At 47.1% G+C, this 13,194-nt stretch overlaps 1 long non-coding RNA gene across 1 annotated transcript; it reads right to left on the reverse strand.

Annotated features, from left to right (window-relative positions):
* Positions 1-1,182: 1,182 nt before the first annotated feature.
* Positions 1,183-12,908, reverse strand: LOC139362508 (uncharacterized). Its single transcript, XR_011621610.1, has 4 exons — positions 12,494-12,908; positions 8,887-9,169; positions 6,587-6,739; positions 1,183-1,456 (listed from the first exon to the last, which is right to left on the reverse strand). It is a non-coding gene; the product is annotated as an uncharacterized lncRNA (long non-coding RNA).
* Between the last annotated feature and the right edge of the window lie 286 nt (positions 12,909-13,194).

Here is a 13,194-nt window from a genome sequence, read left to right on the forward strand (position 1 = left end):
ATAGGTTTCGCCACATTCCCCAGACTGGTCTTGAACTCCTGGGCTCAAGTGATCTACCCACCTTGGCCTCCCAAAGTACTGGGATTGCAGGAATGAGCCACCACACCCAGCCCCACAAGATTAATCTTATTCCTGATTTATTTATTTACTAACCCTGTTATTCAGTAACCTGTGAATCTCAGTTTCTTCAACTTTTTTTTTTTTTTTTTTTGGAGAGACAGGGTCTCACTATGTTGCCCAGGCAAGTCTAGAACCCCTGGCCTCAAGTCATCCTCCTTCCTCAGCCTCTCAAAGTGTTGGGATTATAGGAGTGAGCCACTGTGCCTGGCCTCTGCAACTTTAAAATTGGGGTAGGATGCCAGGTAAGGTAACTAATGCCTGTAATCCCAGAACTTTGGGAGGCCGAGGCAGAAGGATCCTGGACTTGAGTCCAGGAGTTCAAGACCAGTTATGATCACACCACTGCACTCCAGCCTGGGTAACACAGCGAGACCCTGTCTCAAGAAAAAAAGAAAGAAAAAAGAAGGATTCCTGACTAGATATCAGAGTTGTGAGATCAAAAGAGATAATGTTGGTATATGAAAAACGGGTGCAGTGGCTCACGCCTGTAATCCCAGTACTTTGGGAGGCCGAAGCAGATGGATTGCCTGAGGTCAGGAGTTCGAGACCAGCCTGGCTAACATGGTGAAACCTGGTCTCTACTAAAAATACAAAAAAATAGCCAGGTGTAGTGGCACACACCTGCAGTCCCAGCTACTCGGGAGGCTGAGGCAAGAGGATCACCTCAAGGCAGCAGGCAAAGGCTGCAGGGCACACCATTGCACTCTAGCCTGGGCAACAGAGCAAGTAGAGATGGGGTCTTGCCATGTTGGCCAGGATGGTCTCGATCTCTTGACCTTGTGATCTGCCCACCTCGGCCTCCCAAAGTGCTGAGATTATAGGCGTGAGCCACCATGCCCAGTTGGTTTCAGGACACTTTTACACTCCTAAAAATTACAAAGAACCCACCAGGAGGTTCGTTTATGTGTATCATATTTTTTTATATTTACCGTATTAGAAGCTAAAATTAAGAAAATTTAAAAACACTTCTTTATTAATTCATTTTAAAAGAACAATAAACCCATCATGCTAATGTAAATAACATATTTTTATTTAAAATAATTATATTCTCCAAAACAAAAAACACCATAAAGAGTGGCATTGTTTTACAGTTGTATAAATCTCTTTGCTATCTGGCTTAATAGAGGACAGTTGGTTCTCATATCTGCATTCAATCTATTGCAGTATGGTGTTTTGGTTGAATGACATGAAGAGAATCTGGCCTCACACGGATATGAAGTTGGAAAACGAAGGGCCTCACAGGTCCACTGAAAGGGTCTGCAGAATCCCAGGGGTCCTCAGACCACATGCTGAGAACCGCTGCACTGGAGCTTGGCACATGACAATAAAGATGGGGCTAGGGTGGGAATAAAAAAGCCTATTCTGAGGTCTTTGTATTAATGTGAAATATCTGTTTACAATTCTGTCATTTTCAGGATCCTACAGTTGGGGATTGGGAAATTCCATACTTGTCAATTCTTCCCCATTTCCAGCACAGCATAGAAGTATGACTCATGTCTTTTAAATAGTAAAATGAAAAAAGGGCTACATTTATAATTTAAAATACAGTTGTTGATTTATTTATTTATTTTTATTTTTATTTTTTTTTTAGACGGAGTCTCACTTCTTCACCCAGGCTAGAGTGCAATGGCGCAATTTCGGCTCACTGCAACCTCCGCCTCCTGGGTTCAAGCAGTTCTCCTGCCTCAGCCTCCCAAGTAGCTGGGATTAACAGGCATATGCCAGCACGCCTGGCGAATTTTTGTATTTTTAGTAGAGACGGGGTTTCACCATGTTGGCCAGGCTGGTCTCAAACTCCTGACCTCAAGTGATCTTCCTGCCTTGGCCTCCCAAAGTGCTGGGATTACAGGCGTGAGGCACCAGCCACAGTTGTTGATTTTTTCTTTTTTTTTAAGACAAGGCCTCACTCTGTTTCCCAGACTGGAGTACAGTGGCACCGTCAGAGCTCACTGCAGCCTCAAACTCCAGGGCTTAAGCCATCTTCCCAGCTTGGCTTCCCAACCAGCTGGGACTACAGGTACGTGCCACCATGACTGGCTCATTTTCAAATTTTTTTGTAGAGATGGGGTTTTCCTATGTTGCCCCGGCTGGTCTTGAACTGCTGGCTTCAAGTGATCCTCCTGCCTCAGCCTCCCAAAGTACAGGGATTACAGGCATGAGCCACTGTACCTGGCCCACAGTAGTTGACTTTAATGGAGAGAGACACTTTATCTAATCATCCATCCCTGAGTACTAAAAATATGAAAAGATTGTATACTTTAAATCTGTAGGCCAGGTGAGGTGACTCACCCCTGTAATACCAGCACCTTGGGAGACCGAGGCAGGCAGATCACCTGAGGTCAAGAGTTGTTTTTTGTTTCTTTTTTATTTTTTTGAGACAGAGTCTTGCTCCATCACCCAGGCTGGAGTGCAGTGGTGCCATCTCGGCTCACTGCAAGCTCTACCTCCTGGATTCAAGCAATTCTCCTGCCCCAGCCTCCTCAGTAGCTGGGATTACAGGCGCACACCACCACGCCCAGCTAATTTTTGTATTTTTAGTAGAGACGGGTTGTACCATGTTGGCCAAGATGGCCTCAATCTCTTGACCTCATGATCTGCCCGCCTCAGCCTCCCAAAGTGGTGGGATTACAGGCATGAGCCAGCACTCCTGGCCAAGGTCAGGAGTTCGAGACCAGCTTGGCCAACATGGCAAAACCCCATCTCTACTAAAAACACAAAAATTAGCCAGGCATGGTAGTGGGGGCCTGTAATCCAGCTGCTCGGGAGGCTGAGGCAGGAGAATCACTTGAACCCGGGAGGCAGAAGTTGCTGTGAGCTGAGATCAGGCCCCTGGATACAGGGAAAGAAAAAGGAAAGGAAAGATAAAAGGAAAGGGAAAGGGGGAGGGGGAGGGAAAGGGGAAGGGGAAGGGGAGGGAAAGGGAAAGGGAAGGGAAGGGAAGAAGGGAAAGGAAAGGAAGAGGAAAGGAAAAGGGAAGGAAGGAAGGAAGGAAAGAAGGAAGGGGAGAGAAAATAATTTTTAAAAAATTAATGATTTCACGAAATACTAAAATGAGCCTGTCTCTTCATTTCTGTGGATTTCTTGTCACTATATAGATGAAATAATGTTTTATGTCATTCTGCAGCAAAACAAACCAATATTTACTTCTATTTACACTTCAATTATGAAAGCTAATTGTTGGATTAAATCAATTGCAACTGGGTTATATCAAACGTCACAGTGTTGTTAAAACCTTAAGTTACGGTGTAATAATCTGGAAATGTCACCTAAAATTCTGGATTTCCAGCTTTCTGGGAAAATGGAAATTCTGGCAGTACTCGCGCCAAATTCTCAGATGGAAATCGTTACCGAGAGGTGAATACCAGAGACGCTCCGTAGTCCCTTGAAGTCCTACCACTTCCTGTGGTCCCCAGCAGTGAATCCTCAACCTACCCATCCTTACAGTCATTTGAGTTTTCAGTTCCTGGTACACGAGAAACTTGACACTGTTTTCAGGACTGTTAACAGTTTGCTAGTATGGCTGGATTTATATCACGAAACTCCAACAACTCAATGTATTCATGGATCCACCTGACATGATATTAACAAAGAACCTGTTAGCTCAATGTTTCTCAAAGTATGGTGGACAGGAACTGCATGTGAACTGAGAATCTCTGGAAATAAGCCTGAGAATCTATTGAAATAAGCAATCTCCTCCTCCTCCTCCTCCTCCTCTTCTTTGTTTTGTTTTGTTTTGTTTTTTGGCGGGGGACAGGGTCTTGCTCTATTGCCCAGGCTGAAGTGCAGTGGCACAACCACAACTCACTGTAGCCTCAACCTCCCAGGCTCAAGCAATCTTCCTACCTTGACCTCCCAAAGTGCTGGGATTACAGGCATGAGCCACCACGCTCTGCCTGGAGTGTGCATTTGAAATGAGTTCTCCAAATGATTCTCATGTATACTCAATTTTGAGAACCAATGTCCTAAAGCAGAAAAACAGTTCATTATTTTGCAAATTGTTCTCTCTTCAGTGGTTTTTTGACAGAATATGTAAATTCTAAGATAATTCAAAGGAAGAATTTACTCCTAGCTGGACAGATCAGGGAAGGCCGTTCTGGGAGATGGTGGCATTTGAGCCAGCCCTTGATGAAAACACAGGATGGAGACATGTGCAGAATGGTGCCCCAGGGGGCGGAAACTGCGTGAGCAAAGGCACAGAGGCAGGAAAAGGGCATGTGTAGGGAAGGGCAAGCAACTTCCCTTGGTTGTCATAAGGGTTCACTAGGCCGGGCGCGGTGGCTCAAGCCTGTAATCCCAGCACTTTGGGAGGCCGAGACGGGCGGATCACAAGGTCACGAGATCGAGACCATCCTGGCTAACACAATGAAACCCCGTCTCCACTAAAAATACAAAAAAATTAGCCGGGCGTGGTGGCGGCGCCTGTAGTCCCAGCTACTCGGGAGGCTGAAGCAGGAGAATGGCGGGAACCCGGGAGGCGGAGCTTGCAGTGAGCCGAGATCGCGCCACTGCACTCCAGCCTGGGCGACAGAGCGAGACTCCGCCTCAAAAAAAAAAAAAAAAAAAAAAAGGGTTCACTAAAGGGAGTAGAAGCCAAGGAAGGTGGCTGACACCCGTAATCCCAGCACTTTGGGAGGCCAAAGTGGGAGGATCACTTAAGCCCAGGAGTTTGAGACCAGCCTGGGCAACATAGTGAGGCCCTGTCTCTATTATTTTTATTTTTATTTTAGATGGAGTCTCATTCCATTGCCCAGGCTGGAGTGCAGTGGCGCGATCTCAGCTCACTGCAACCTCCACCTCCCAGGTTCGAGCGATTCTTCTGCCTCAGCTTCCCAAGTAGCTGGGACTACAGGCGTGCACCACCATGCCCAGCTAATGTTTTGTATTTTTAGTAGAGATGGAGTTTCACCATGTTGGCCAGGATGGTCTTGACCTCATGATCCACCCACCTTGGCCTCCCAGTGTGCTGGGATTACAGGCATAAGCCACTGCACCGAGCCTATTTTTTTTTTAAATGGGGGGAGTAGAGGATACTTACCAAGCTTGGCAAAGAGGCAGGGCCTGTCATTAACAGACATGACTGCCTGACTAAGGCACATGGCGGGAAGGTTTTCAAATGAGGGCTAATATGATCAGAACCATACGTTGGAAGGATTTGTCAGGCATGAGTAGGAGCAGGAAAAATAAGAAGCCAAGATGTGCTTTCATGGTGCTTAAACTAAAGGGATAATACTGGGAATAGAGAGAAGGAGACAGAGCTGGGCACGGTGGCTCACACCTGTAATCCCAGCACTTTGGGAGGCCGAGGTGGGCAGATCACCTGAGGCCAGGAGTTCAAGACCAGCCTGGCCAACATAGTGAAACCCTATCTCTACTAAAAATACAACAATTAGCTGGGGGTGGTGGCAGGCACCTGTAATCCCAGCTACTCAGGAGGCTGAGGCAGGAGAATCACTTGAACCTGGAAGGTGGTGGTTGCAGTAAGCCACGATGGTGCCACTGCACTCCAACCTGGGTGACAGAGACTTTGTCAGAAAGGAAGGGAGGGAGGATGGGAGTGAGGGAAGGAAGGAGGGTGGAAAGAAGGAGGGAAGGAAGGAGGGAAGGAAGGAAGGAAGGAAGGAAAGAAGGAAGGAAGCAAGGAAGGAAAGAAGGAAGGAAGGAAGGAAGGGAGATTTCTGAGCTACGTTAGCGGTAAAAGTCACAGATTAGACTCGCAACTGTGATCTTGCAAAAGGCAGAGTAGGCCGGATGCAGTGGCTCACACCTGTAATCCCAGCCCTGTGGGAGGCTGAGGCGGGAGGATCATGGGGTCAGGAGATGGAGACCATCCTAGCTAACACAGTGAAACTCTGTCTCTACTAAAAATACAAAAAATTAGCCGGGTGTGGGGGCATGCACCTGTACTCCCAGCTACTCAGGAGGGTGACAGGAGAATTGCCTGAACCCAGGAGGCGGAGGTTGCAGTGAGCCGAGATCGCGCCACTGCACTCCAGCCTGGGTGACAGCGTGAGACTCCGTCTCAAAAAAAAAAAAAAAAAAAAGAGAAGAAAAAGAAAGGCAGAGTAGTTCTCAACACTAGCTGCACGTCACAATCAGCTAGGGAGCTTTCAAAAATGTCCTTCTTAGGCCGGGCGTTGTGGCTCACACCTGTAATCCCAGCACTTTGGGAGGCACTGAGGTCGGGAGGTCGGGAGTTCAAGACCAGCCTGACCAGCATGGAGAAACGCCGTCCCTACTTTAAAAAAAAAAAAATACAAAATTAGCCAGGCGTGGTGGTGCGTGCCTGTAATCCCAGCTACTCGGGAGGCTGAGGCAGGAGAATCACTTGAACCCAGGAGGTGGAGGTTTTGGTGAGCCAAGATCACACCATTGCATTTCGGTCTTGGCAACAAGAGCAAAACTCCATCTCAAAAAAAAAACGTCCCTCTTGCTAATGTAGTGTTCAGCCAAGTTGAGACCCACTTACACAGAGAGCCCGGGTGACCAGGCCCGTCAGAAGTCCATCACGAACGGGAATAGGTAACACAGAAGATGTTGGTTTGGGAGGAAGCAGAAGGTCCTCCTGGGCCCAGCAAGGCCAAGGGTGGTGGCACATCCAGGTGGAGGTGTCCAGTAAGTGCTGAAAATACAGACCCAGAGTTATCGAGAAGCTTAAAATAGAGGTGTAAGGCTGGGCATGGTGGCTCACGCCTGTAATCCCAGCACTTTGGGAGGCAGAGGTGGGTGGATCACAAGGTCAAGAGTTCAAGACCAGCCTGGCCAAGATGGTGAAATTCTGTCTCTACTAAAAATACAAAAATTAGCTGGGCGTGGCAGCGGGCGCCTGTAATCCCAGCTACTCAGGAGGCTGAGGCAGGAGAATCGCTTGAACCCGGGAGGCGGAGGTTGCAGTGAGCTGAGATCGCGCCACTGAACTCCAGCCTGAGCGACAGAGCATGACTCATCTCAAAAAACAAAAAACAAAATAGAGATGTAGATTTCAGAGTTCACTGCATAGAGATGAGAATTGAAAACAGCTGCTCTGAATATTGTTTGAAAGTTAGGTTGGGTATTTGGCAAGCAGTACCTAAGTTACAAAATCATCACGGAAGAGAGAGAGAGAGAGATGGGCCAGTGCTAGAACTTGAGGAATATCTGCAGGTGTACTCCAGAGAACAGACCATTCTAATGCTTAACATTTCAACTCCCTTTCTTCTTTTCTTCCTTCCTGCCCGTGCTTCATTTTTAAATTTACTTTCCTGTCATTTTGAGGGTTTGTAGCCATATGTCAGGAAAAGTAGAAAATGGTGAGTTATGCACTTATATAATTAAATTCCCAACTCAGACCCCCTTGGCCTGTCTAATCCTGGGTTAGCTCTCCCAACTATTACACCATCCCTTAGAAAAAGAATAAGCTTTCATAGGTGTGGGATTGACTGCGGAGATAGCCAGGTACGTTGGCCAGGAAAGGCTAGGACTCAGCTGGAAGTAATTAACTTCTCAGCGGCGTAGAAGAAAGAAACCAACACGTTTCTGGGCTTGATCATGGATATTAGAGTGCATTTCTACTTGAGGGAATGCTGGCCTGCAAGTTGCCTGTTAGCTCTACAGTCAGTTCACTGAACTCTAATAGAAAAGAGCCTTTCCCTTTCCTTTCTCGACACTTTTTTTTTTTTTTTTTTTTTTTTGAGACAGAGTCTTGCTTTGTCACCCAGGCTGGAGTACAGTGGTACAATCTCGGCTCGCTGCAAGCTCCACCTCCCGGGTTCATGCCATTCTCCTGCCTCAGCCTCCCAAGTAGCTGGGACTATAGGCGCCCGCCACCACACCTGGCTAATTTTTTTTTTTTTTGTATTTTTAGTAGAGATGGGGTTTCACCGTGCTAGCCAGGATGGTCTCTATCTCCTGACTTCGTGATCCGCCCGCCTCGGCCTCCCAAAGTGCTGGGATTACAGGCGTGAGCCACCTCGCCCGGCCCTTTTTTTTTTTTTTTTTTTTTAAGATGGAGTCTCACTATGTTACCCAGGCTGGAGTGCAGTGGTGTGATCTTGGCTCACCACAACCTCCGCCTCCTGGGTTCAAGCGATTCTCCTGCCTCAGCCTCCTTAGTAGCTGGGATTATAAGCAGGTGCCACCATGCCCAGCTAATTTTTGTAGAGACAGGGTTTCACCATGCTGGTCCAGCTGGTCTTGAACTCCTGACCTCGTGATCCACCCGCCTCAGCCTCCCAAAGTGCTGGGATGGATTACAGGCATGAGCCACCGTGCCTTTTTTTTTTTTTTTTTTTTGAGATGGAGTCTCTCTCTTGTCTCCCAGGCTGGAGTGCAGTGGCAAGATCTCAGCCCACTGCAACCCCCGCCTCCTGGGTTCAAGCAATTCTCCTGCCTCAGCCTCCCGAGTAGCTGAGATTACAGGCATGCGCCACCATACCTGGCTACTTTTTGTATTTTTAGTAGAGACGGGGTTTTGCCATGTTGGCCAGGCTGGTCTTGTACTCCTGACCTTAAGTGATCCGCCCGCCTCGGCCTCCCAAAGTGCTGGGATTACAGGTGTGAACCACCATGCCCGGCCCCCAGCTAAGTTTTCTTTTACAGAGTTGGAGGGTGTGACCAGGCTTGACCTAATACTCATGCTATTGTTACAATGTGATTGTATTGATCATGCTATTTTACAATGTGATTTCTTCATGGGCAAACACCTTAATTCATATTCTGGTAGGGAAGGTTCTTGCTTTTTTGTTATTTTAATTTTTTCAATGTTTTATAGAGAAGTTGGGGTAGTCTTACCACATTGCTCAAACTGGTCTCGAACTCCTGACTTCAAGTGATCCTCTCACATTGGCCTCTCGAAGTGCTGGGATTACAGGTATAAGTCACTGCGCCCAGCCCTGGTGTGGGGAGCAGGTTCTGAAGGGAGCAGGTTCTACAGGGAGCATGCCATCTTCGGCCATGGAGAAAGTTTATCTACCACCTTGTCACCCTCCTAAGAGGCAAAGGAGCACCTTCTGGCAACTTGAGATTATAAGAGATTGAGACCAGGCTGGGCAACATGGCAGGCAAAAACACGTTTCTAAAAAAACAAACAAAAAAAATTAGATGAGCATGGTGGTGCATACCTGTAGTTTCAGCTCCTCAAGAGGATGAGGCATGAGAACTGCTTGACCGCGAGAGGTGGAGGTTGCAGTGAGCAGAGATCATGCCACTCACTCCAGCCTGGGCGATAGAGGCAGACCTTGTCTCAAAGAAAAGGAAGGAAGGAAAGGAAGGAAGGAGGAGAGAGAGAGAGAGAGAAAGAAGGAAAGAAAGAAAGAAAGAAAGAAGGGAGAGAAAGAAAGAACAGAGAGAGAGAAAGGGGTAAATGCCTAGCCCAAGGCCACACAGCAGCCTACAGCAAAACCCCATTGGTGGGCAAGTTCCTGGATCCAAGCTCTGAACTGTTATCACAATGAACACTTAGCAAAATGTCATACACTCTGCTCGTTCACCATCATCATCAATTAACAAGTGGAACCTATAACCAAACTTTGAACAGATTCTCTTTTCTATCCAGTCTGAGCCTGTTTTGAATGAAGTAGAGAATCAAATCAAGACAGCATCATCATATTGAGTCAGTGGGTCAATTGCCTAGCCTAGGTTGGAAATAGCTTCCACTGGCCCCACTTAATACATGTTCTTCATTGTGACTGAAAAACTAAAGTCCTCAGGCCTGTCTGTTCACCCCGTTAGGGCACAGCTATTGACAAGCAGAACATTTCCCTGTACTGCCTGCCATGTGCGAGGCCTTCCGCCTTGAGAAGGCACCTGACAGAGCAAGAGAGAGAGGGTCTCTGTGACATACAAGTGAAAATCAACAAGTAAAACAAATCGATATGACTAGGATAAATGCTTTTATTTATTTATTTATTTATTTATTTATTTATTTATTTATTTTTGAGATGGAGTCTCACTCTGTTGCCCAGGTTAGAGTGTAGTGGTGCAATCTCGGCTCACTGCAACCTCCGCCTCCCAGGTTTCAGTGATTCTCCTGCCTCAGCCTCCCGAATAGCTGGGATTAGAGGAGCCCGCCACCACACCCGGCTAATTTTTGTATTTTTTTAGGAGAGACAGGATTTCACCATCTTGGTCAGGCTGGTCTCAAACTCCTGACCTCAGGATCCACCTGCCTTGGCCTCCCAAAATGCTGTGATTACAGGTGTAAGCCACCGCAACTGGCCAGGATAAATGCTTTCTAAAAAGTGCTCTGATGGCCGGGCACAATGGCTCATGCCTATAATCTCAGCACTTTGGGAGGCTGAGGCGGGTGGATCACCTGAGGTCAGGAGTTCAAGATCAGCCTGGCCAACACGGTGAAACCCTGTCTCTACTAAAACTACAAAAATTAGCCGGGCATGGTAGTGAGTGCCTGCAATCCCAGCTACTCGGGAGGCTGAGGCAGGAGAATCACTTGAACCTGGGAGGCAGAGGTTGTAGTGAGTTGAGATTACCACTGCACTCCAGCCTGGGCAATAAGAACAAAACTCTGTCTCAAAAAAAAAAGAAATAAAAATGTGCTCTGACAGAGAATGAGCATGCGGCTTACATTTGCTAGGGTGGACTGGGCATCATTTCTTCAGAAAAGGAAATAATGAAGACATATGTAAGATGAAGACCTGGAAGCTACAAAGGAGACAGTCAGGGGTTTAGGCAGGTCATTTGTATGAGCCTGCCTGGGCTGCTACAACAAAACACACAGACGGGGGGGCTTCAACAACAGAATTGGCTGGGCATGGTAGCTCATGCCCGTAATCCCAACACTTTGGGAGGCCAAGGTGGGAGGATCACCTGAGCCTAGGAATTCGAGGTTGCAGTGAGCTATGATCATGACACTGCAATCCAGCCTGGGTAACAGAGCGAGACCTTGTCTGCAAATAAATAAACATACATTTATTTCCCCAGTTCTGGAGAGTAGGAAGCCCCAGAACAAGGTGCCTGCAGCTGCTGCCTCTGGCAAGAGTGGTCTTCCTGGTTTGTAGCTGCCACTTTGTCTAAGTATCCTCACGTGGTAGAGAGAGGGGGCTAGGATCAGTGCACCTCTCTTAACCTTAATTACCTCCTAAAGATCCTGTCTCTAGATACCGTGACATTGGGTGTTAGGGGTTAAACACATGAATGGGTAGGAGAGAAACAATTCAGTCTACAGCATCATTTAATTTTTCTGTGCCTTAGGCATCTCCAAAACATAATTCCCATGAAGTGTAAATAAAAGAAGTCTTGGCCGAGAGCGGTGACTCACACCAGTACATCCCAGTACTTTGGGAGGACAGAATGGATCATTTGAGTTCAAACCAGCCTGGGCAACATGGTGAGACTACATCTCTACTAAAAATACAAAGAATTGGCCCGGCGTGGTGGCTTACCCCTGTAATCCTAGCACTTTGGGAGGCCAAGGTGGGTAGATTGCCTGAGCTCAGGAGTTCAAGACCAGCCTGGGAACACGATGAAACCCCATCTCTACTAAAATACAAAAAATTAGCCCGGTGGCTGGGTGCCGTGGCTCACGCCTGTAATCCCAGCACTTTGGGAAGCCAAGGCGGGCAGATCACCTGAGGTTGGGAGTTCAAGACCAGCCCGACCAACATGGAGAAACCCCCGTCTCTACTAAAAATACAAAATTAGCTGGGTGTGGTGGCGCATGCCTGTAATCCATGCTACTTGGGAGGCTTGAACCCGGGAGGCGGAGGTTTTGGTGAGCCGAGATTACGCCATTGCATTGCCGCCTGGGCAACAAGAGTGAAACTCCGTCCCCTGACTGCCAAAAAATAAAAAGAAAAATTAGCCGGGCATCGCAGCCTGTGCCTGTAATCCCAGCTACTCAGGAGGCTGAGACAGAAGAATGGCTTGAACCCGGGAGGAAGAAGTTGCAGTGATCCAAGATTGCGCCACTGCACTCCAGCCTGGGGCACAAAGCGAGACTCTATCTCAAAAAAAAAAAAAAAAAAAAAAAAATTAGCTGGGCATGGGGGCGGTGCGGTCCCAGCTACTTGGGAGGTTGAGGTGGGAGATCACTTGAGCTGAGGGTGAAGGCTGCAGTAAGTGAGGATCGCTCCACTGCACTCTAGCCTGGGTGACAGAGCAAGACCCTGTCTCAAAGATAAATAAATAAATAAATAAGTCCAGTAGAAGAGAAAAATCAACATTGACTCAATGTCACTTGGTTATGCTGATTGATTTCCTTTGAATTTATGCTAACTGATACGAATGCCAAGCAGTTTTATACTTTTAAAGGTTTACTTTAGTCCAAGTAAGCAATTTAATATTGAAACAAGGAAAAGATTGTTGCTTGCACATGCAGATTTTTTTCTGCCAATGCAAAATACAGTGATATTATTTATTTATTCATTATATATACCCTCACCTTTTCCAAAAGGGACTGGAGCCTGCTACAAAATGAAAAGAAGAATTCTTTGGTTCACATCAAAATTTCCTTGCTGTAGAAAAAGTCAATGCAGTTTGGAATTTGTTTTGTTGTTATACGTTTTTTTGGTTTTTTTGAGACGGAGTCTTGCTGTGTCAGCCAGGCTGCAGTGCAGTAGCATCATCTCAGCTCCACCTTCCAGGGTCAAGGGGTCCTCCCGAGTAGCTGGGTTGACAGGCACCCACCATCACGCCTGGCTAATTTTTGTATTTTTAGTAGAGAAGGCGTTTTGCCATGTTGGTCAAGCTGGTCTCGAACTTGTTATCTCAGGTGATCCACCTGCCTCGGACTCCCAAAGTGCTGGGATTATAGGTGTGAGTCACCATGCCTGGCCAAAAAAAAAAAAATTTTTTTTTTTTTTGAGATGGAGTTTCACTCTTGTTGTCCAGGCTGGAGTGCAATGGTGCAATGTTGGCTCACTGCAACCTCCACCTCCCAGGTTCAAGCAATTCTCCTGCCTCACCCTCCCGAGTAGCCGGGATTACAGGCATGTGTCACCACACCTGGCTAATTTTTTTTTTTTTGGAGACGTGGTTTCTCTGTGTTGATCAGGCTGGTCTAGAACTCCCGACCTCAGGTAATCTGCCCACCTCGGTCTCCCAAAGTGCTGGGATTACAGGCGTGAGCCACCGTCCCAGTCA

This window comes from Macaca nemestrina, chromosome 4 (assembly GCF_043159975.1).
Source record: "Macaca nemestrina isolate mMacNem1 chromosome 4, mMacNem.hap1, whole genome shotgun sequence".
Classification (NCBI taxonomy): Eukaryota; Metazoa; Chordata; class Mammalia; order Primates; family Cercopithecidae; genus Macaca; species Macaca nemestrina.